A 22817-nucleotide genomic window follows, 5' to 3' on the forward strand; every position below is an offset into this window, starting at 1 on the left:
ACGGTTCCTGTATCTAGAACAGAAAGTGCTATCCATATCTTGATCTCTACAGGTATGAGAAGGCTATATATTCTTGTAGCTTCTGTGTGGGCATGAAACATACTAACAAATAGCCTGAAAAACTATGTAGTTGAAAACAAAGTAGAAGCTGTTTTCTTTCTCGCTAACAATGTCTGCATTTTCTTTTTTTTAATTAGACAGTACAATGTCAAATGTTGCTGTTGAGAATTATGTTAATATATTATACTTTTTGTGTTTACTTCTCTGTTACTAAAATACTATAGTGAAGTGTAAGACATCACTGTTCCAGCTAGACCCACGCCAATCAGTCATCTTAATGTAGGGTTTGTCAATGTACAACCTACATTTCTAACAGCTGACACACCAAGAACACACATATCGAAAAACATCAGAAAATATCAATAGGTTCCTGAATGAACAGATTCTAGAATGAATCAAATTAAAATTAAAGCACCTTTTATTTAAATTATAACAGACATTAAGTAATGTGAAATGGGCCAAAAACATTTTGGTCCTGCAGTTAACCATGCTGAGCACTAAATATTTTTCATTTCTGTGTTTAGCTGGAAAATAACAACAGAGTCTTGAAATGCATGTCTACTAAATATGTACACAGCTTTGAATGATCATCATGCTTATTTTGTTTAGAATTAGGTCTCATATTTGCAAACTTTAAAAATAATCAGTAATGTGATTTTAATTAATGTGTGGAATATTACTTTTCTTCATAGATAAGCTTTAGACTCAGCTGGAAGAGTGTTTAAAACTACCTCCATAATTTGTCAATGGCTGATAATATAGAGGGTTATGATTGAGTTTCCAATCCTAACCATGTTATTATGTGTTTGAGACAGGGATACCAAGAAATTCACCTCACCTTAAATGAGTTACTTACAGACAGACATCTGTAAATTTCCATGGTTGTACGAAGATAGATATTCATGGCTATTTGAGAAGGAAGGAACATCCCTTCCCTGATACCAAGCCTTAGCAACACTTAGAGTGTGCATAACATTTTTACACACCAATGCTGTTACAGTCATGTCTCATGATACAGTAGTGAGTATCTAGGATAGTATTCAACTATTTCTTGAGTGTAATCACTGTGCCCCCCCACACTGAATCACTTTCCTACTTTATTACGGTTCATAACAATGGTACTGCTTTTGTGTGTTTGGATGTGTGTTGTGTGTATACGTCTTGCTGCAATGTGTTATACCACTCTGTATTCTGTAATAATTAGGGAAGCCATGTAATGTTTTATATCTTACAGCATGTGATCTAAAACTAATCCTACATTACCTGCTGGTGATAATTTACCTTAGTTGCACTTAATTGTAACTATATGCAGCATACGGTCTAAGTTGTGACTAGAAAGGGGGCTAATATTATTTTTTCAAGTGTGCAATCATGTTACCTTGAATGTCCAACTAGCTTTTATTGGTGGCCTAGGGAGAACTGTTCCATGCAAGTGATAAAAATTAAAATACAACATACAGTACAGAGGAGTACACTGTCAGTACAAGGGTGTCCAAATAAATGAAAATATATGAGTAAAATATGAGTAGAATGAAGCACAACAAAGGTAATATAATCAAATAACATTCAATTTAAACAATCTGTGAGGGCACACCATATGTCATCAAGTATGATTAAACTAACTGTGACAACAATGGCCATGAGGAAGCACAATACACTAAACAAGGAGCAGGCTCATGAGAGTATATGCATGGCAACCTGGTAAACTGACATGTCTTTCCACACTTGTAAACTAGTCCTGATTAGTAACTACTGAACTGACTGGTAGTAGTAATAATGAAGATATAGTTTGGCAATAATTGTAAGTTTAAAGAACCAATGGGAGTTGACTAGTAGTGAGAAGGGGTCAAGTCCGTGATAAAAGAAGAAGAAACTGGAAGTAAAATGGGAAAAAGTCACATGATACCAGCACAAAGTTATAGAGGACTTGGAATACAACAATAATAAATTTAATTACCCTAAAGTTGTGTGATATGATACAATCATAGTGGTTCATCAGTGTAAATTCCTAGGGTATATCAAGGTTCATTTACCTCACTCATTTAACAATTTCATTTATTAATTTGAATGACATAAACAGTAGAAAGAAGTTCCATTCCTGCATTTAGCTTATAAAGTATTCTTAAGTATAAGAAAGCACAGCTGCATGTGCTACTGATAAAAACAATGGGTCTCATTTAACACAGTGCTGTATTAAAATGGACATCTGGGTATAATGCAGTCTCTTTTTAAAATGCATAACAAGTTAGTCTAACTTTTAGAATGAAAAAAAGTAAAAACATAATGCAAAACAGTATATTTAACAAATAGAACTTTAAGCTGAAAAGACGTTGGTGTATCCTGCTATGGCCTTTTCCCTGTGCTGTCTGTAACAGAACCTGCAGAGCACTGAGAGGATGGGCACTTGTGTTCTTCCTGCTGTCACTGATGTACTGAGTCAGGAACTCAGCAAAGTACAGCATGTATTCTTTTAACCAGCTGTATAGAAGCATTATCAATACAGCAGCAAGACACTAATGCTAGGTGAAATAACTGGAGCAAACAAAGGACAAAGCAGGTGGTAGCCAAAAAGCCTGGCTTGAACTAAGGTACCACACTAAAAACTGAACAGCCCTTGACAGTTATAGGGAGCTTTTGAAATGGGATTATAATAAGCGTGTATTTAATTAAAAGGGCTACATTGAAATGTGCCATCATTTTATTTTGTATCAACAACTTATATGTTCTCTTAAAATAATGAAGCGGAAAAGAAGGGGATATCTCTGCCTATCAAAAACTTCAAAATGCAATCATTTAAGTATCTCAGTTTGTTTTATTTGCTTTCTCCACTCCTGCTTAGTTATAGCTTTCATATGAAGGGATTTCCCAAATAAAAAGAAAATTCATATGTCCAAGATTCTCTTGGTTCTGCCACAGGTCTTCTGTGAAGGTAAACATGTACGTGTTTCCTAATCCATACAATGGCACAATCAGCAGTATTACCACATGACTGATGGATGTCCACTTACTAGTACAGAAACATACTTACATTCCAATACCTGTGTTTTCATACCCATCTGTTACCTGTGTTTTGCTAGAGATATGGGTTAAAAATATTATGTGCCATGTATCAGTAGTGGGAAATCAAATGTGCACCAATTTGTTTTCTGTCACTTTTTCCGTTTGGTTTCTTGCCTGCCCTGTGCATTTCATATAATTCATTGTTTGCTCTTGTCCCTTTAATGTATTCTGCTTTCACTATACTTTTATAATGCATATCAATTTGGCAATAAATATATATATATATATATATATATATATATATATATATATAGTAGGTATTGTGACTATGACATTAGAACCATATATGTGGCTGTCAGCTCTCTCCCTTACCACTTATTTATATGTCTGTAATATATGTTAAATTTGCTTGAGTATGATTTATGCAATGCATTTGCTGTTAAAAGCATTTGCATACTTATTTCAGTGCTCTAAATTTCTTCTTTGTCTTCAGATAACATGACCAGGCCAGCAGGACCATCTATTTAATAGTAATAATAATAATCATAATTATAATAACAATGGTAATGAGTAAAAACCCAAATGTGATTACCTGGTATGCCAGTAATACACCACCTTTGTCTGGCATCCCATGTCAGTATTTCAGTATATGTAGTTCACTGATATAAAGCTGAGCTAGTTTGTTGACAGAACATTTCACGATGGTTAATTTTTAATTTAGCCACTGTTACTCAGTAATTTATCAGAAGTGAGTAGGTTGAGCCCTGACCTGTAAGTATTGACAATTGTTAGTTTATTTATATTGCATGTGCATGAAAGCACACCGAAACATAGCATCTCAGCACTACAGAGAATGTTTTGTAGGAAGTTATATTTAGACAAAAAAATACACAAGCACGTCTATCTCTGAACTTAATACATTAAAATTATGTTTTGTTATGAGTTTACACATGTATCTTCTATCGTCATAAGAAAAGTACACTTCTGTGCTAAATTACTAAATCATGCCTAAATGTCTGCATAATGAGACAAATATATTCACGTAAAGCAAAATCCAGCATAAAATTTAAACAAGAATAAGAGGCAGCATATTTACTGTTTGCTACAGAAATATGAAACATGCTCATAGGCAAGTTAGTTGGGGAAAACATGTTTTTTTAAAGGAACTGCTTCATGCTCATTGTTTATAGCATAGTTTACCATGCACTTATGCTTCACAGTGGGAGAAGAGTGTGTGTGGGGGGGTCATGATGAAGGAGGAGGAGGACATTAGTGGAAAGAAGCAATGCAAGGCAACATGTGATCATAAATAAAGATGGCGTCCCCCATGTTTATGGTATAGAAGAATGGAATTCTAGCTGTGCCACAGATGAGTACAGTTGTATTAATGGTTTGGGCACTGGGAGGGCTGGGCAGGTGGAGTGGGAGTGAGCAGCATAAATCCTCTCATCTATCCAAGAGGAACATCTGGGTATCCATGTGCACCCCATTGCGTGCTTTGATGGACATGAGACCATTCCTTTCTGACATACCTCTCAACTTCTTTGCTCAAGAAATCAGGGATAAAGCCAAAAATAAAAGGGGGGTAACAAAGGCCCAAAATCAGGGACAGTATTTAAATATACTCTAATGCACTAAAAAGATTTAATAGAGCAGTAGATGTTGTACCAGTATGTATTTCATGAAGAATAAGTATGAAACTCTAACGTCTGCTGTTATTGACCGTAATCCTTGGAGATTTTCCAGAAAATCAAAAAAAATTACGCAGGACAAGGCAAAAATATGAGGAAATCAGGATGGTCAATGCAGACAAGAACAGTTGAGAGGTATGCTTCTTGATGATAGGAAGGTTACAATGTGGTGGTGGTGGGGGAGGCATGAACAGTGAGCAACTGTATACTCACTGCAATCAGTGGGGGAGGTGATCCCTACATTGTCATGCTCACTTCAATCAATGCGGATGGTGATCCCTGCATTGTCATGCTCACTCCAACCAACTAGGGTTTTCCTTCATAATATTTACAAATCCCTGCACCTAGCTGTTTATATGATGTCCACCTCCTGGCTGTCATCTTTCTTAATAAGGAAATGGCAAGTATTTGAGGCAGACCACAAAGTCATTCTCTCTCTCTGGACAGGGAGAATTCATGAACAGAACCACAGTTGGATTCTTTTGGGATCCCCTGTCTCCCCCACATACCGAAGCTAGGATAAATGCAATTACCTAATTGGAGGTGGGGGTGGAGATCACATCAAGTGGTAATGGGGGGGGGGGATAAATTAGAAAATAAAGAAATAATGAGAAAGAAAGACAGTGTTACCACTAACATTATACCACCAGTGGCTTCCCAAGGCTAATAATGAGAGAAAAATACTGGTAGGCTTGACATGTATTTGTGTAACCTTATCATACAACTTGACAGTCCTCAGAGATTTATAACTAAGAAGACTAGTGGCCTCAAAAATCTTAGTTATCAGGAGAGAATGGCAGCTCTTTCTCTGTATGCATCTCTTACAGACTCCTCCACAAAGATCTGTGCCTAGCCTTTCGATCCAAGAAAGATTGAACCCTATTTGACCTTCTATTTCTTTACAAAACTAATGCTACCTCAACTACTTGGCTAAAGGAACAAAACCTTCATCAGCAGATAAATGAGATATATTGGCGTAATAGAGTCATACTTCAATGTATCCCTCACTTCTGAAACAAAATTCCATTAAATGTCAAGCAGAGTAGCACCCTTCTCCTAGATGACTGGATGAGCAGCTTCAAATTCTCTCCTGGTCTATTCTTCAAATTCTCTCCTGGTCTATCTTGTCTTGCTCTCCTTGTGGCTATGGAACCTTTGAATAGGTTTTTTAGCTAGGTATAAAATGGTCTGCAGACTGATTGCCTAGTACCTATGGACCTGCTGAGGTACACTAAAAAGAACAGTGTCAGCATATCACTGACACATTGTTTTTTCAGTCCTTGGTTACATTTTAAAGTGTCAGTGCACATATATAAGTTGTTGTCCATTCGCAGACACAGACTACACACATACACACACACACACACACACACACACACACAAACACACACATTTTTTATATATATATATATATATATATATATATATATATATATATATATATATATATATATATATATGTATATATAAATATATATATATATATATATATATATATATATATATAAATATATATACATATATATACACACACACACACACACACATACACACACACACACACACACACACACACACACACACACACACACACACACACACACACACACACACACACACACACACATGCACACACATATACATTCATCTGCAGAGTGTTGTACTACCATGGAGTCATTACATAACCATTAATGTATTTAGTCGCCATGTCATTCTTAAACATATACTTTTCTGATTTTAAAATTGTGTCTCTCTTGTTTACTAAGATACTGCAACGAATTTAAAAAATGTATTTCTTGAAGCTAATGCAGTTGTATGAATGAGACATCTACAAATACAGATCTGCTCACATTTAAACTGAAGTTCACTGAAACACAAATTGCAGTTATGGCTATAATTTATTAAATTTGTTTTTTTTTATTACTAATGAAGGTAAAATACTCCTATACCCTGAATGGATTTAAAAACTCAGCCTCACCTCAATTCACTTCTAATTAACATAATCGCCTCAATATCAATCCTGTATTTCTTAGAGGAAAGAAAAATGGTTCACTTCTTTCTGCTTTACACAAGCTGGAATTGTACATTTTAGGAAACAAAACAAAAGAAAACAATGAATTGCAAAATGTTTTAATAGTCATTCACATCTAAATGCTGCATCAGTTTTATCAGTCCGTGTTCATCATGCATATAAATGCGTACTAGATATCTTCATCATGGATTAATTTCTTGAGCGGTGTACCCCAAGGATCGGTCTTGGGGCCTCTACTGTTTGGGATATAATTTTCTGAGGTGCAAGCCAAAACCAGTGGTCTGTGGCTGACCAAGTTTGCAGATGACTGCAAGCTGGGCACTGTCTTAAATTCCCCTAGTGATGTGAATATCCTCCAAGAGGGCCTTACCCAAAATAATGACTGGTGCCAGAAGCATATCCTCAAACTGAACGCCAAGAAATGCATCATTATCCCCTTTGGGAAAAATGGTGTCCCCACTAATTATCACATTAATAACAATGTACTAAGCATGCAGTCAGTCATGAGGGACTTGGGCACCCATGTTTATAGCAACCTGACTTTTGACCACCACGTTGCTTCCGTTGTACAGAAGGCTTTCTACATGGCCCACTTTATAAGTAAGGGTCATCCTTGAACAAGGAGGTCATAACATCCCTGTACTTCTCTCTTATCAGACCTATTATTGAGTTCAGTGTCCCCTTCGGCATGTACCTTGCCAAGCACATGCAGCAGCTGGAGAGACCATAGAAGTTCCTGACCAGGAAAATCCAAGGTCTCAAACATCTATCCTATACAGATAGGCTAAAAGCCCTGCCCCTCTTCTCAGTCTCATACAGACTGCTCATAGGTAACCTGTGTCTGGCATACAAGGCCATCTCAGACCCAGCCTTGATGGAGTTACTGCATATCCATAAGTCAAACTGCACTTGTGCAATCCACACACAAGGCCTTAACCTGGTCTGTGACATTAATAGAACTTATTGGTGGGATAGATTTGTGTCCAAAGACTCCCTCATCTGTGGAATAGACTCCCTCTCCATGTCAAGCAGTGTACCCCACTAGCCCTGTTTAAGAGGAATCTGGATGACTGAATGGGAAACAGAAAATATACCCCTGGGATCCTACCTGTGTTCCTACTGGACAGGGGAAACAGGTGCTGACTTTGTGGGAATATGGGCAAAATTCTTGACTAGGCTTATAAGGGCCTGCAGGCCAATAGTCTAGTATCATCCTATGACCCTATTATTCTTTGTGTAAGATGCAGTTAATAATGGTCTTCTCAGGGAAAGGTAATTAACTAGTCTCAACAGGCCTATTTAGGTATCAGAAGAACATAAAAAACTAAATTAACACACGTTCTTCCCATTATCAGATGTACATAACACCTATCCCCCTAATGTCTGGACTGCACTAACTTGTAGAATGTACCTTTAGATATTTAGTTTGTCTTTCAGAACTCTTTTACCCTTTCTCAAAACAGTTTTATGTTGTACATAGCATTTATTTTTCCGGTTACTTTAGTTCTTTTCATTTGGACAATCGCATGTCTTTCACTATGCCCTCAGATCCCTTCTTTAAAAAAAGTTGGTTTAAATGGAATTTAATTTAATATAGAAATATAATTTAGAAGTGATAAGCCTTTTTGTGAGTTAAGTGATGCCATTGCATCCAACCTCTTCTCCAGCAGTGTTTCATAGCATTTTCACATTCAGGATGTGGTGACTGATACATTTTAAAGACCCATGATTTTAATTGTTATGGAGTGTGCCTTCCCTTTTGATTGGCTGAAATAGGCAACTGGTTTCTCTTAAGAACCATGCAAATAACCATGTAATGATACATTTTTTGTACATGAATGAAACTCTACTAAATAAAATGAAACATGAAGACAATGCTTTGTTTTCAGGTTATATATGGGTAGTAAGCAAGCACGGGTATTTATTACTATGAACTGTTAGATAACTGTGTGGTTCATTAAGTCCCACAGCAGCAAATAACGATCATATCGATATTTCATAACTTCTCCAAAGGTTGCGGGATACCACAGAATGTTACATTAGGTAATGGGGTACAGGGAATGAAGCCCCCTCTGGAAGAAGGAGTGTAGAGTAGTTTGCCCCTGTTCTCTCAGGGCCACTAATTTGAATTACTGTTATCCATTTTGACAGAATTTATTTATTTACAATTTAATTGGGTTGGTACATTGATCTAAAGACCCTTTTCATGGTCTGTCACCTAGCTGGAGTCAAGGTAATCATACTATATCCAGTTGTTAGATGCATGTATTTCATAGCATGTGAACTAAAGATTATATTAATTGCTACCATGTCCTCTACTTCACATAGAAAAGAAGTACCCCATGGTACATTAAGAACTGGAAGTAGACATTTTTTTCAAGTCATATCTAGTGACTGAACAGAAAGCAATGAATGAATGAATACAGCTTTGTTTCCAGTTCTTTGTGACTTTATTACTTAATGAATCTTATCCTAAACTTCTTACAAAATTTTGAGCATTTAGGGTTTGGATGAAAACTGTCGAGGACATACATAGTCAGAAAACACCAGCACATAAAGTAAGATACTGTGGAGTTATGGTATATTTCAGATTAATGCTGCATGCATTGCAGTTGTAATTAGCAGTACCCTTTAATTCTGAATTCCCATAGCGATAATCAGATTTGAGGTACAGCACACAGAGTTAGATATATTACACCTAATGTTTTCATTACTTGTTGGGAATCATGTTAGAGGCCAAGTAACTATCATCCATAGTACAAGGTGATTGCAATCTAATGATCAGGAAGACAAAAAAACTAAATGGAAAGACGGCTGTGTTGTTTGGGAGTTGCTGTATTGAAGCAAGTTTCTGGTAGCCGGACACATTAGAAACTACAGTTACTGTAGAGTAATACTGCCACGGACACCATTACTATACACTGCCTAGTGGGACTGCGGTACAGATAATGTTTACATGAATGTATGACAGCGTATTTATAGAAATGTTCTTATTTAATTCTATTTGGAGTGTGATTTGGTGAGCGATGGACGGTACAACTTATAATTATGAACTATGGTCCCTAGGATAATGGATAACATATATTTAGCCACTGCAGTTTTTCTTTCTACATTTGTATCCCTATTCCTTACTGTCTATCTCCCTCCCTCCAAGTGAATGTGCTGAGCTCTTCCTTCAGTTGATAGTAAACTGAAAAAATGTTGTGTAGAGTAAATTATGAGAAAACAATCAATGACTGAGGAAGGAATGGCTATCATAAAGCTGTTTCTGATGTCCCTTTGCCTTTTAGCAGGCAAATGCAATATAATAACTAGTCCTGTTTTCCACATAATAATACTAGGAGACATACTTTTTTTAGACAGCTGCTTGAAGAAAAAAAATAGGGAGGTGGCAAGAATGGCCAGTGCAATTAGTTATGACCAAAATGAGCCCTTTAAGCTGTTGGGCTCCACCTTTATGTGAAATGCTTGCACTGACAGTATTTTTACCAGTGATTGAAATGCAAAAGCCAAGCATCAACTATACTTCAACTTCTAATTATCAACAGACACACTGTGCTGGAATAGACACTATTTTTTTTTTACATTCTGTATTAACCAGAACTTTCCTCTGATTAACTAACAGTACTGCATTATAGGTCTGTCCCATAGGTTTCAAATGTGAGTGCAACTGTATGTGTAGGAGTCTGGAGGACTTGCCTGATATTTCCCTGCCACTTTCCAGGTTTTGGATATCACCTTCTCATTCACTTTTTTTTTGTGTTGCAAAAGAAAAATATATGCATTGCACACTCTGGGTTGTTCTACTTCTTCCACTGCATTCATCTTAGTTAACATATTTTAGATTAGTCAGTAGGAACTGATGATCAGTTGAGTCAAAAGCTTAGTCCTGGTTGACAGAGACAGCTGCTTTAATGAAATTAGTGTTCCATGTAGTCTGCCAAGTGGCAGATTAAAGTGTTAATGCTGCGAATGGGAATGAAACAACATTGCTGTCAGGACATGACCCCCATATGATATCCATTTACCTAACATTAGATGATGTCATAGAAACCTGTTCACTTGAAACTGCCAGAGTAAATGAACTTTGATAGAAGTATTTATAACTTACCTCTGAGGTTTGAACATCTGTGAGCCAATATATTAATAAAGGGCATGCTGAGGTAGGTAACTATGGCCCCATGTAAAACACTTTTTGTGGAAATCCATTCACTGTATCATTGTTAAATAAATTGGGTTTGACAGGGTCTTGCATAATTAAGTGAATTAAATCTATCCTATATGTACTGACATAATGAAATTATTTAGCAACTATCTCTCCAGGAAGTGGTAAATGAATAATTTGTCTTTTTGTTGCTAAAAGACTGGAGTCACTCTGCTTGGGGTCTGGTATCACATGTATGTCTTTCTGGCTTTCAGCGAATACAAAGGTGTGGAGTCTGGCTGTCTACATAATGTTTGGAAATGAGCTCCACCATAAACGCTGCACCCATATGTGGGAAGTTAAAGCAGTAGTTCTCCAATTTTTGTGTTGAAACCTATTTGAAATGAAAGGTGGATAATCAATGTCATTCAAATTTGAACAGTTAGTAGTTTCAGGGTATTAAGTTCTATAAGATGCAGGAATTAAGATAAAATGAAGCCGGGTATTAAGTTCTATAACATGCAGGAATTAAGATAAAATGAAGCCTAAGCACAAAAGTAATTTGATCCTCATACAAAGGAGTGATAATCAGATGGCCAAATGCAAAATTCTGAAATTAAATGGCAGAAGCTGCAGCAGTCAAGATGCAGCAATAAGAAACCCATACAAGTACTAAAGATGTGTTACGCACATTAATGACTTGGGCTATATTCCTCAAGTTCAAGATCTTGTGAACTATGTAGTAAAAAAAGCAATCTGAGTTGTTGCATCAATCAAACTAAATACTGATGGGCATGGCAAATGTTTAAAGTCCAGAACACTAAGGTGTGTGTCTCTGCAAGAAAAAATATTACTTAGTTGTTGTATAATGTTTTCTATATCAGCATATTAAATTCCATATGCTGATATATAATTAGGAAAGACGAGTAATTAACAAATCTGTCACTGCAACCAAAAGCCTTGGATTATAATACATACATTTAAAAATCACATAAAATTGAAAACACAATAGCCATAACATCTTTTGGAAGAGGCAAGCTTGTTAGCCTGACCCGTTCATGTGTGGGTGGGAAGGCTGCTTCATGTATATCATTACTGCTTTAGTATTGTTAAAGCTAGGATGCACAAACATGAAGACTGGAAAAATGTATTAACAGCAAAACTGAGTATTTTCTTTTCATTATGGAGGTAGAATATAAAAGCATCAGTTTTGGTAGGATATAGGGCTTCATATGGAAGATGCAGGACAGTTTGCACCTCTTTATTAATTTGAGCAGAGCTTTTGAGTTTTAAATATCATAAGAGGTACTAAAATATGTGCTGTTCCTACATTTTGTATTAATCAAGTTTTCAATCTTTTATTTGTAATAGTTTGATATTTAGTCTTACTTTTTGGTCTTTTACATTGAACCCTCAGTAATATAAGGCAAGGAACAAGAAAACTAGCTCTGTCCCTAGCTAAAGTCTTATGTCACCAGATCCTCTGGTCCTTTTTATGAATTAATTTCTGAATAAAATATATGGGTTGCTGAGTGCTTTAACCTATAGTCCACTTCTGGCAAATCTCTTTTATGCACTGTACTCAAGAAAATGTACTTCTCCCTAGCAAAGCAGAAATAATTAGTTTTTTGGTTCTTTGGTAAATCATTAGGAACAGTGGGTTAATCAGTCTCATCTTGGGCAAAAGCTTGAAGGGGGAAAATGCATGCATATCTTTTAAAAGCATATTTAATACATTCTATTTTCCACCTATGCCTCCTTATAATAATAATAATGAGGCACTTTCTGTCAAATTATTCTAATATGTTTAAGTGAGCTGCATAAATATGTGTGTGAACAGAACATGCAAATATGATTTAGTGCAGATAAAATCAGGCATAGTATTTTAATGAAATCATAGAAACAACATTAACATTTTGACAAAATAATAGGGGATACTTTAGAAATGTAAGTCCAAAGATATTATTTATGTTATATTATAAATAATTTTAGTATTTAAACTATGGGATTATTCCATGTGATACTATTTCCGTAAAACACTCAAGAAACAACCTTGTCTTCATGGGAAATGCTCTTTGGTTAATTTCAGTAGGACAATCAGTGACAGGACCAACTACTATCAAAGTCTTAAAATGGAAATGTGATTCATCATGTACCACTCAGCAAAACTGATTTCATATATTTTGAAAATGCAAGGAACTGTGACTTTGATTTTGAATCTATTTCCAGGTTACATTAATAGCCTTACACTTGATTTCCATGGGGACTAACAAGCTATAAAGATCATTCAATAACATTTCAGGGCGCTGCCTTTTTGACATATTACTGAGGTGCAGATATTTCTTAAATAAAAGTCTTTAATGTTAGATTTACACCTATTCTTTCAGAAAAGGGAATGTGGAATTCTGTACTGAAATATACATGTATAAAGTAATAAGTTATAACAAAACAGTGGTTCAAATTAATACAATAATCACAATAAAACAATTTATAATTTGTTATTAGCTCACTAAATGTCTATAAATCAATAATTTACAATATATTTCATTATCTTCTTATAGCTGCTGTTCTGGATACTTTAAGGAATAAAACTGAGGCATTCTGAATAGGTAGAAAACTGGTTAACACAGACAGATTTAAATTATGGTCAGCTGTAACCTATTCATTGAAGCCATCACATTCATTATGTTTTATTTTCGTTACTATTAGCATTTGTTTACTGGAAAAGTCAGACTGGACCATGACAGGTCATTTTCAGTGTAGTTTAGACTATTCTTTCAGCCTCTGAGGTAGTCTCAGATATGTTACAACTGTCTACTTTTAAAAATGAAGCCAGTAACAAAAAGATTAAGTGCATTTCCACTGATACCTGTAGTGGCTGGAAACATGACAAGAATGAGGAACTGGATAGTCGTATAGTTGAACGGTACGACAATGAGGATTGTGGTGAGAAGGATCGCATCAGAGAGTGCAACGAGCAGAGTACCGCAGGGCTCTATTCCTAGGCCTAGCACCCTTCAGTGCATTTATCTCAAATATATATAAGGGCACAGAGAACAGGTTCACTTTCTTTACTGATAATATAAAGACATGTAGCACCTGCTGATAGAAAGAAAAGTCTAACAAACAATTTGGTAAGGCTGAACAAGGGGGCAAAAAGGCAGCAGCTACCTAGGCTACAGGTTTGGGGGAGCGTACCTGACAACCTCCAGGGGTGAGTATCAGGGACATAATCCCTCAAAATCAGATATATCCAGCCAAAATGAGGAATTCTTAATTAGATTAACTTATACTTATTCATAGCCAGAGTTACAGTGACAAGCAAGGCACATTTAAATTTTACTTTTTTATCTTATTTGGTATTTTATATTGAAATTTATATTAGCATTAATGTTATTGGTCCAAACAACATCTTTCCCTTACAGCACAAAAATACAAATCATACTGCATGAAATCAGAAAATGCTATATATTCAAAAATGCTTTACATTAAAAAAAATGTATTTTTATCAAAACTGGACTTGGTAGGTAACTATACTGACAAGACATGATAATGTCTTAAACTGTCACAATAACAGCAGAAGTAAAGCAGGAAGAGTTCAAATGCTAGTTAACCTCTGTGCAGTGGCAATATAATTTAAAAAAAAGTGTTCTATATTAAACACGCTCCATATAAGGAAATGTTTTCTTTGAAAAATGTCATGGAAGCAACCTGATTAGCAAGACACGTCTGAAACAGTTAACTGCTGCTTAACTAATGTTTAGTGGTATTTAAAGGGATTTAAAGGGATAGTCTACCTTAAAATCCAGACTATGTTTTTTTCATTGCATCATAGTTATAAAACAATGCAGAATCACCCTGCATTATCAGAAAATGATGTCAATCAAAAATGTTCTAAAAACTTCTTTCTATAAAAATGCTATGATAAGTATACTGGTAAGACATACATTTCTTAGCTTGTCAATACATTAAAGTCAGTCTTAGAGGGTTTATTATATTTTAAATATCCTCAAAATGACCGTTTGGCAATAACAGGGCCACAGGACATGAAAGTCCCACATGTGATCTTGTTTTACAGCTTCTGTTTCTTTCCCAGAATCATTGTCAAATCCTCTTAATATGATTCCAGACACAATGGAACATGGTGTACCCCTATTTTCCATTTTAAGTATAATATCAATTCCCAGTATACATACTTGGACAGATGTATTTTAATACTGTAGCAGGTGAAGGGATTTCTCCCAAGAAACTCATTTCAAGTTCCATATTTGCAAATGGCAAGCAATTAATTATCACAAAACAGTCATGTAGTGACCTCCTGACACACTTCTCTGCTTATCTTTTACTGTATACTACAATGAATGTGTCTCTGTTATATATTATGAGACAAGACTGCCAGTCTCAAAACCTTTCTGAAATAAACATACACCATAAATTAAACAACTGATATTTTTGCAGTACTACATTAATTCCATGAGATGTTTACTGTAGGAATTATTTTGTATTAAATGTATAAAACAGATCTATGTTACACTAGTAAACATTTAAATATAAATGTATTAGTAACTTATTTGATGAACATGATAATAATCTCAAGTGAGGGCAGTATTGGTAAATACCAAATATTTCTGAGACAGTGGGGTCCTCCACCTGTGGGATGAGGCTACTAAATTACTCTAGGTAGACTTGATAAAAATCAGCAATGAAGCAAAAGCCACGGAGTAATAATGCATATGCATTATACTGCTGTCTTTACCACTGATGTGCTCCACGGTGCAGCATGCTACTGGAAAGAGAGTGAATAATATTGCAAGGGGGGGTGAGGAAACAAAGAGATGGAGTGAAAAAAATGGGAAGGCAAACAGAATACAGCATGGACAGAATGATCTATAATAGATTGAACTACTGTGAAGTATGTTGTATGACTCAGTAAGTGGATTTACAAAAAAACAAGTGATAGTTATCCATAAAACAAACATACAAAACAAAGAAATGCACTTGGAATCCAATGCCATGGTTTTGGCTAATACAGTACAGGACCACATTGAGAACATTAGTGTAGAACACAGTAGTAATGCATGGTTATTTCATACAATGATGAAGAAGCAGTGGTTCGGCAGAGTGGTAAGCTGGATGTACAGACATGTGAGCTACCAGCAATGATCATGCTATATGGTTGTTAGCTGCAGGGTATACATGCAACTAATGCAAACACCAGAAAAAAACAATACTGTTTTGTTGATACACCCTATAATCCTAGTCATAAATCTGCTCTGTTAAACTGATGAGCCTATTGACGTGTCCTGTAGCTAAAAAAAATGATGGAGAGAGTGGACATTCCTGATGGATAACTTGCTCAACCTTCTGTAAATATACTGTTGAAAAATGGAAATTGTTCCACAAAGGGGGTGATTTATATTGCAGTTTGTCAAAGATGTACTAGTTTTTACATCAGAAAAACAGAATGTCAGTTTTGAAAGAGGGTGTACGAACATATCTATGCCATCAGTAGAAATAATAAAAACAATGCCCTGTGTAGGCATGCTCAGATGTGTCCTGGGTTTACTAAGTTTTTGTCTGGAATAGTGGAAATTATCCCTCAGGACATGGGGGGTGATTGGGTAACAAATTAGAAATGAGGGAATTATTTTGGCAGCTTAGATTAATTGTATTTCTATTTTACCAGTTTTAAAACACTGTGCTGCACAACTGTAAAACATATTTTAATGGTTTTAAGTTTTTTTCAGTTGCCATTTTTTATATTTATGTATGGTTGTAACAGGGTTAAAATTTGTATGTAGATATTTTGGGTGTATTTTATTTGAGAGTAGGAGAAGCTACTTATACTTTAAATTCACAAGTTATTTAATTGAACAGGTGATGTGTTTTAATGATCTTGGCAATTATACATTGGCAATTTTTGTGGTTTGCGATGGCCCAGATGAAGTCCATTTGCTAAGAAAGAAAGAGCTCACTCATCTTGTGCAGAATAAAGTGTGTTTTTATTTCTCAGTCTGTCTTTATGTTTTGTGGATATTTTCAAAGAAGGGCATATTCTGTTATTTAGTTTACCTACCACTTGGCCATTGTTGATAAACTGAAGATGTTAGCTATAAACCCTTATGTCACCCACTGGATAGCCAGCTGACTCACAGACAGGACTCATTAAGTTAGAACTGGGGAGTCCACCTCTACAAAGAGGCCAGTTGCAAGCAAATTCCCTCAGGGGATCAGTTCTGGGACCACTCCTTTTTGACATCTACTTCTCTGAGGTCATGGCCAATGTCAATGGCCTCTGGCTGACCAAATTTGCAAATGATTGCAAATTAGGAGCAGTCACAGAATCACCCACCAACACTAATTTTCTCCAGGAAGGGCTGATAGAGACAAATAACTTGTGTCAGAGCCATGGACTGAAACTAAATGTCAAGAAATGCATAATAGTATCCTTCAGGAAGTCATCCACCCCTAGTAATTATCATATTGGCAACACACCGCTAAGAGTCGGCCCAGTAGTTGGGGACTTAGGGACACACACAGCCAGTAGTCTAGTCTTTCACCATGATGTGTCTACAGTAGTGAGGAAATCATTCTATATTGTGAAACTTATAAATAAAGGCATGGCATCTAGGTCCAAAGAGGTCATTGTTCCACTTTATTTGGCATTCCTCAGACCTGTCATTGACTACAAAGCCCCCTTTGGTATGTACCTAACCAAGCAATCCAACAATTGTTATATTCACAGAGATTCCTTACTAAAAGAACATAAGGCATAATTAAGATGTCCTATGCACACTGCCTCACAGTCCTGTTCCTGTATTCTGTCTCCTACAGCATGCTGAGGGGAGATCTATGTCTGGCATACATGGCATTGTCATATGCCTCTCTGATGGACATGCTGCATATCTGTAAAATGAACAGCACCAGAAATACCCGTTCTAAAGACTTAAACCTTACCTGTGATATAAGTAGGACCTGATGGAGAGACAGATATATATCCTAAATACTTCCACTTCACTGGAACAGGCTCCTCATCCATGTGAAAAAGCATTCCTCCCTAGCCCAATTCAAATGTAACTTGTTGAATTAGATAGGGAACAAGAAATTCATCCCTGTTTTGGCACCTATGTCTCTAGTAGACACATACAGCCTGTAAATGGTTCATCTCTCAAACCCCTGCTTGTACATGTTTCATCTCTCAACCCCCTGCTTACATTTATCAAGGGTGCCAGAACATGTCAGTGATTTGGAATGCATAGCTAGGCTTAAAAAGGCTCCAGTGGTTATTAACCTAATACACACCTATGAACCTATGACTGAGGTGCGGGAGTTTTTCTGAAACTGCTGAGACAGTACTAACATGCATGGCTAAAAGGATCACAGAACTTGATAAATTTGTTGCAGTTCTGTCAATTAAACTTAAGCAACATCTTTGTGGCCCCACGTCCATGGATTATTTAGTTATTTATTGACATTTGATTACCGGGAAGGTCCCACAGGATAGAAGCCCATTTTCAGTGGAGGCCCAGGGAGAAAAGCTCCAAATTATTACAAAACATTTTACAAACAATAACTTTACAATCCTCAGAGATAAAACCAAAACATCTGCAGTTTAAATAATTATAATAAATTAAACATATTATAAAAACATTGGTTATGAATTAATATAAGTTACATGACATTTAATATTTATAGAACTTTTAGACAGTTTGTAGAGAAGTTAAAGGTAAGTTAGTCTAATACAAAAAGGAAAATAGTTAAAAACAAACACCGCTGAGCAAAACAATGGAGGATTGCAGTCTCATTTAAATCACAAGTAGCTCCTAAATCCAATAGCCAATGATGTAAATAATCCAAGTGCAGGCGAGGTATGTAAAAAGCAGGTTTATTAATAAAAAGAGGTGAGCGCTTTCGCATGAGCTTCTTCAGACCTATACAACTAAACTGTCTGTAAACATCAGTTTAAAAAGCCAAAATGGCGCCAAAATCCTGTCCATTATTTAAAGGTACATGGCTCATTAAAAATATCATGTAAAAAGTCATATATAAAATTCCTATACACCATCATAAAACAGTACGGCATTTCAAAACAAAGCCATTCATATTCATATCCATTATTGGAATAAATAAGTCAAAAGTATGTGTGACAGATGGGGAGGAAAAATTTTAGTAACATAACTATCAAAACATTGACAGAGCATCTATGCATATAAAGGTTCAAAAAGACCCTACTGGCCACAAAGTAAAAAACTCTTCATAGCCTCTTAACATCTTTTGGACAATAACCTTCTTGATTTCAGCAGAGGTCGCAGGGGAACCCTTCCATTGAGACCTGGGGTGATATCTGCCCTAAACTTAATAATCCAATGGATTTCCCTGGTCTCTGTATAATTGTTAATGTCCCCTCTCCTGTATGTCCTTGAGATCTGTTCCAAGATCCTGAACTTAAAACGATGCTCTTGACCTTTGTCATTAGTGTGGTGGAACTAACGTGTTCACCTATTCTTTCTTTCAAACTTCGTGTAGTCATGCGTACAATATCATGTCCAGGCTCCTGTAATTGCACCACTAGAAATTGTGTGTACATCGCTTTGTGTATGTCATGTGATGCATTTTACGTGGGCATGACTACACGAAGTTTGAAAGATGATCATAAGATGATCATAATGCACTTTATTTACACACCAAGGTATGTGTTAACTTTAACAAATTCCTATTCTTTATTGTAGATAGGGTTAAACCTAATATTAAATGTGACATTCAAAATAGGGTAGCAAGAATGGAGATGGAATGGCAGCTTAGGCTGAATGCTACTAGGCGTCCGGGACTCAATGAGTTTATTTCTTTAAAACCTCAATTGAAGTATTCAACTAGCATCATTTAGATGTGGGTATTTCATTTTTAATTGTTCTATTTATTACAATATATACATATAATTGGTTTATGTATTTTTATCAAACTTTCATTTATAGTTGGTCTATTGTGTTTAAACATTGTACTGTCTCTTTTAGATGTATTTAGTTAATATTTAATTGATTAATTAGTTTTAATTGATTAAGTGTGGATGAGTGGAGAGTATATTAACTTGGTTTAAGCATTATGTATTGTATTGTATGACTCTGAAGAAGCCAGTTTTACTGGTGAAAGCGCTTATTCTGAGAGGTGTTGGAATAAATTCTTCGTGATACAGTGCTGGTGCCTTTCATTCATCCTACACAGTTGTTCGGAATTTGATTTATTCTTAGTTTGAACCTGCATTGGTTCAATTGGAGTGTTTTCTTTTGTGGTGTTTCAACCTGGTTCGACCCAGTGTTGGTGAGTGGGGCGCCTTGCTCTGAGGACATGGAGAGTATTTTGCAGGAACTTACTGCAGTGATCGACAAGTTAAAGAAGGTGTATTGTGAAGGGAAGCGTGAGACGAGTGGGGAGCAGGGCAATAGCCCTACCGATTCGCAAATGGAATTGTACACACTACATTCTCCTGGCTCCATTACTCCAGGACAGAGGGTTAACAATTCGGTATCGTATAGTGGAGCAGTAGCTGGTGTACAACAAAACCAGGAAGTAGCGGAGGTACCTGTATTAGCGCCGCCCTCTTCGTCTGTGAGTAGCGTTCAGAAGCAAGATTTGCCATCGTGGTTTGAAGCGCCGAGATTTGAGGTTGAACCGGAGGTCCTAGGAACTGGTAGTAGCCGTAAAATGGACAAAGATATTTATTATCCTACCCTTAAGGAACAAATATATCAGTATGAAAAGCTGTGTAAAAAATATAGGGCGATGCAACTAGACAATTTGTTCTTAATTAAATCGAGGGAACTGAAGAAAGTTCCAAAGGGGTTGCGACTATGGAAGATGCCGATGGGTGTGGAAATGGACTCGGATATTTTCAACGATCTTGTGGGGCTTTTTCAAAAAGCAGGTATGGAGCTCCTTGATTTAATCATTCGTAACAACAATAACAGACTTGTTAGTTTGCTTGATGAGATTAACAGGCTTAATTTAAACATTACATCTGACCTGTTATTCTTTCAGCATAAAGTTAATTTCGAAAGGGTGGTTAAAAACATTGAGGTTTTTGTATCTAAAAACAGAGCAACTAAACATAAGAAACTGGCTAGGGATGCAGCTGATTACAAAAACCGAGTAGCGTACCCACCGGGACGCAAAGTAAACCACTCTATTGACTTTAATAATGTTAAGGATGTTACGAATAATGTTATGGATGTAATGCAAGAATCTAGTTTTGATGAGGGGAATAATTTTTTAGACCCGCAGGTTTTCCCGCGCAGGTCAGAAAGGCTGATGAACAAGCAGCCACAAATGATGAAATCCCCACATCAATACTCAAAGAGAAGGAGAATGAACTGTTAGGGTCAATTTCAAACAATGAAAACAATGAAAATAATGATTGTAGTGTGGACTTTAACATTTGTTTTGATATTATGTTAGATTTCAATTCCACTGGGGATTTTTCAGTGGATAAAACTTGTGATATGCAGATTATTAGTGAGCAAAATGTTGTACATAATGGTATTTCAACATTTGACTGTAATGGTCTTGATAATGTTCATATAGAATCAGGACAATGTACATGTGTGGATGAATTGGTCAACTTGAATGTTGTTCAAGATAAGAATTGTGATGTAACTACTTGTAGCTCTACAATGAATAATGACTTTGATGCTTCTATGGAAATGAGCTTGGTTTTGGCTAACAATAACAACTATAGTGAGAGTTTGCACCCATTGATATGTGAAATTGTTAGAAATAGAGGCTTTACAATATACAATTACACTGAACTTGTTATTAGTGATGTATATTTTGAATTATTTAGTAAGGGCATTAATTTTGTGCCAAATTTCAAGCTTGATATCGCACAGGTATTAATTAATTTAAAGTTATTTGTAAGGAAACTTAATTTACAACTATATTTTTCTGCTATGGGTCCTGGTACTGTGTCTACTTTGAATGGGATGACATCAACATGGATTAAAAGAAAGAGTATTTTCATGCCCCCCCCCCCCGAATTCAGAAATTAGTGGATTTGAACAAATAGTGGAATACGAATTTAGAAAAATTTGTTCACAAAAATCCACAGCCGAGGATAATTTATCCGAAGGTGAGAGAAGGGTCCTACATGAATTAGTATCAACTCAACAATATAGATGTATGAGACCCAACAAGGGAGGGGGATGGTTATCATGAATAAAATAGACTATAGTGGTCACATATTCAAGTTGCTTAGTGATGAGGATACATATGCTAGAGTATCTATTAATGAGATCAATAGGGCCTATATGAGGATTGACATGTTTCTGCTTGATGCCTTATATCAAAGTGTAATCAATGAGATGGAGTATGATTACCTTGTAGTTAAGTTTCCAACAATGCCTAAAGTATTTGGGATTCCGAAGGTCTATAAAGGAACAGAAAATTTACAGTTTAGACCAATCATATCAGCTAAGGGCTCAAAAACAGAACCAATGGCAGCCTTTGTTGACCATTTCTGTAAAAAGGCACTAAAGGATGCTGCCCATATTCTCAAAGATTCGTGGCATTGTTTAGAGAGACTTAGAGAGATTCAAGGTATTGAGAATGAAACTTTTGTTTTTTTAACCATTGATGTGATCAACTTATTTTCTGTGATTCCGCATCAAATAGGGCTGGAATTGTTTTATGATAGTCTATTGGCTAGCCCTAGCTTTGACAAGGATAGAATAGAGATATGCCACAACCTGATGGAACTTGTTTATTATAACAATTTTGTACAATTTGAAGGGGAGACATATCAACAGTTGACAGGGGTAGCGATGGGTGCTCGTTGTGCCCCTGTCTATGCCAATTTAGTCTTATTGGCATGGGAAAGATTGTACGTTTTTGATTCTAAATT

This window comes from Protopterus annectens, chromosome 6.part0, assembly GCF_019279795.1.
Source record: "Protopterus annectens isolate FY-2018-M chromosome 6.part0, PAN1.0, whole genome shotgun sequence".
Classification (NCBI taxonomy): Eukaryota; Metazoa; Chordata; order Ceratodontiformes; family Protopteridae; genus Protopterus; species Protopterus annectens.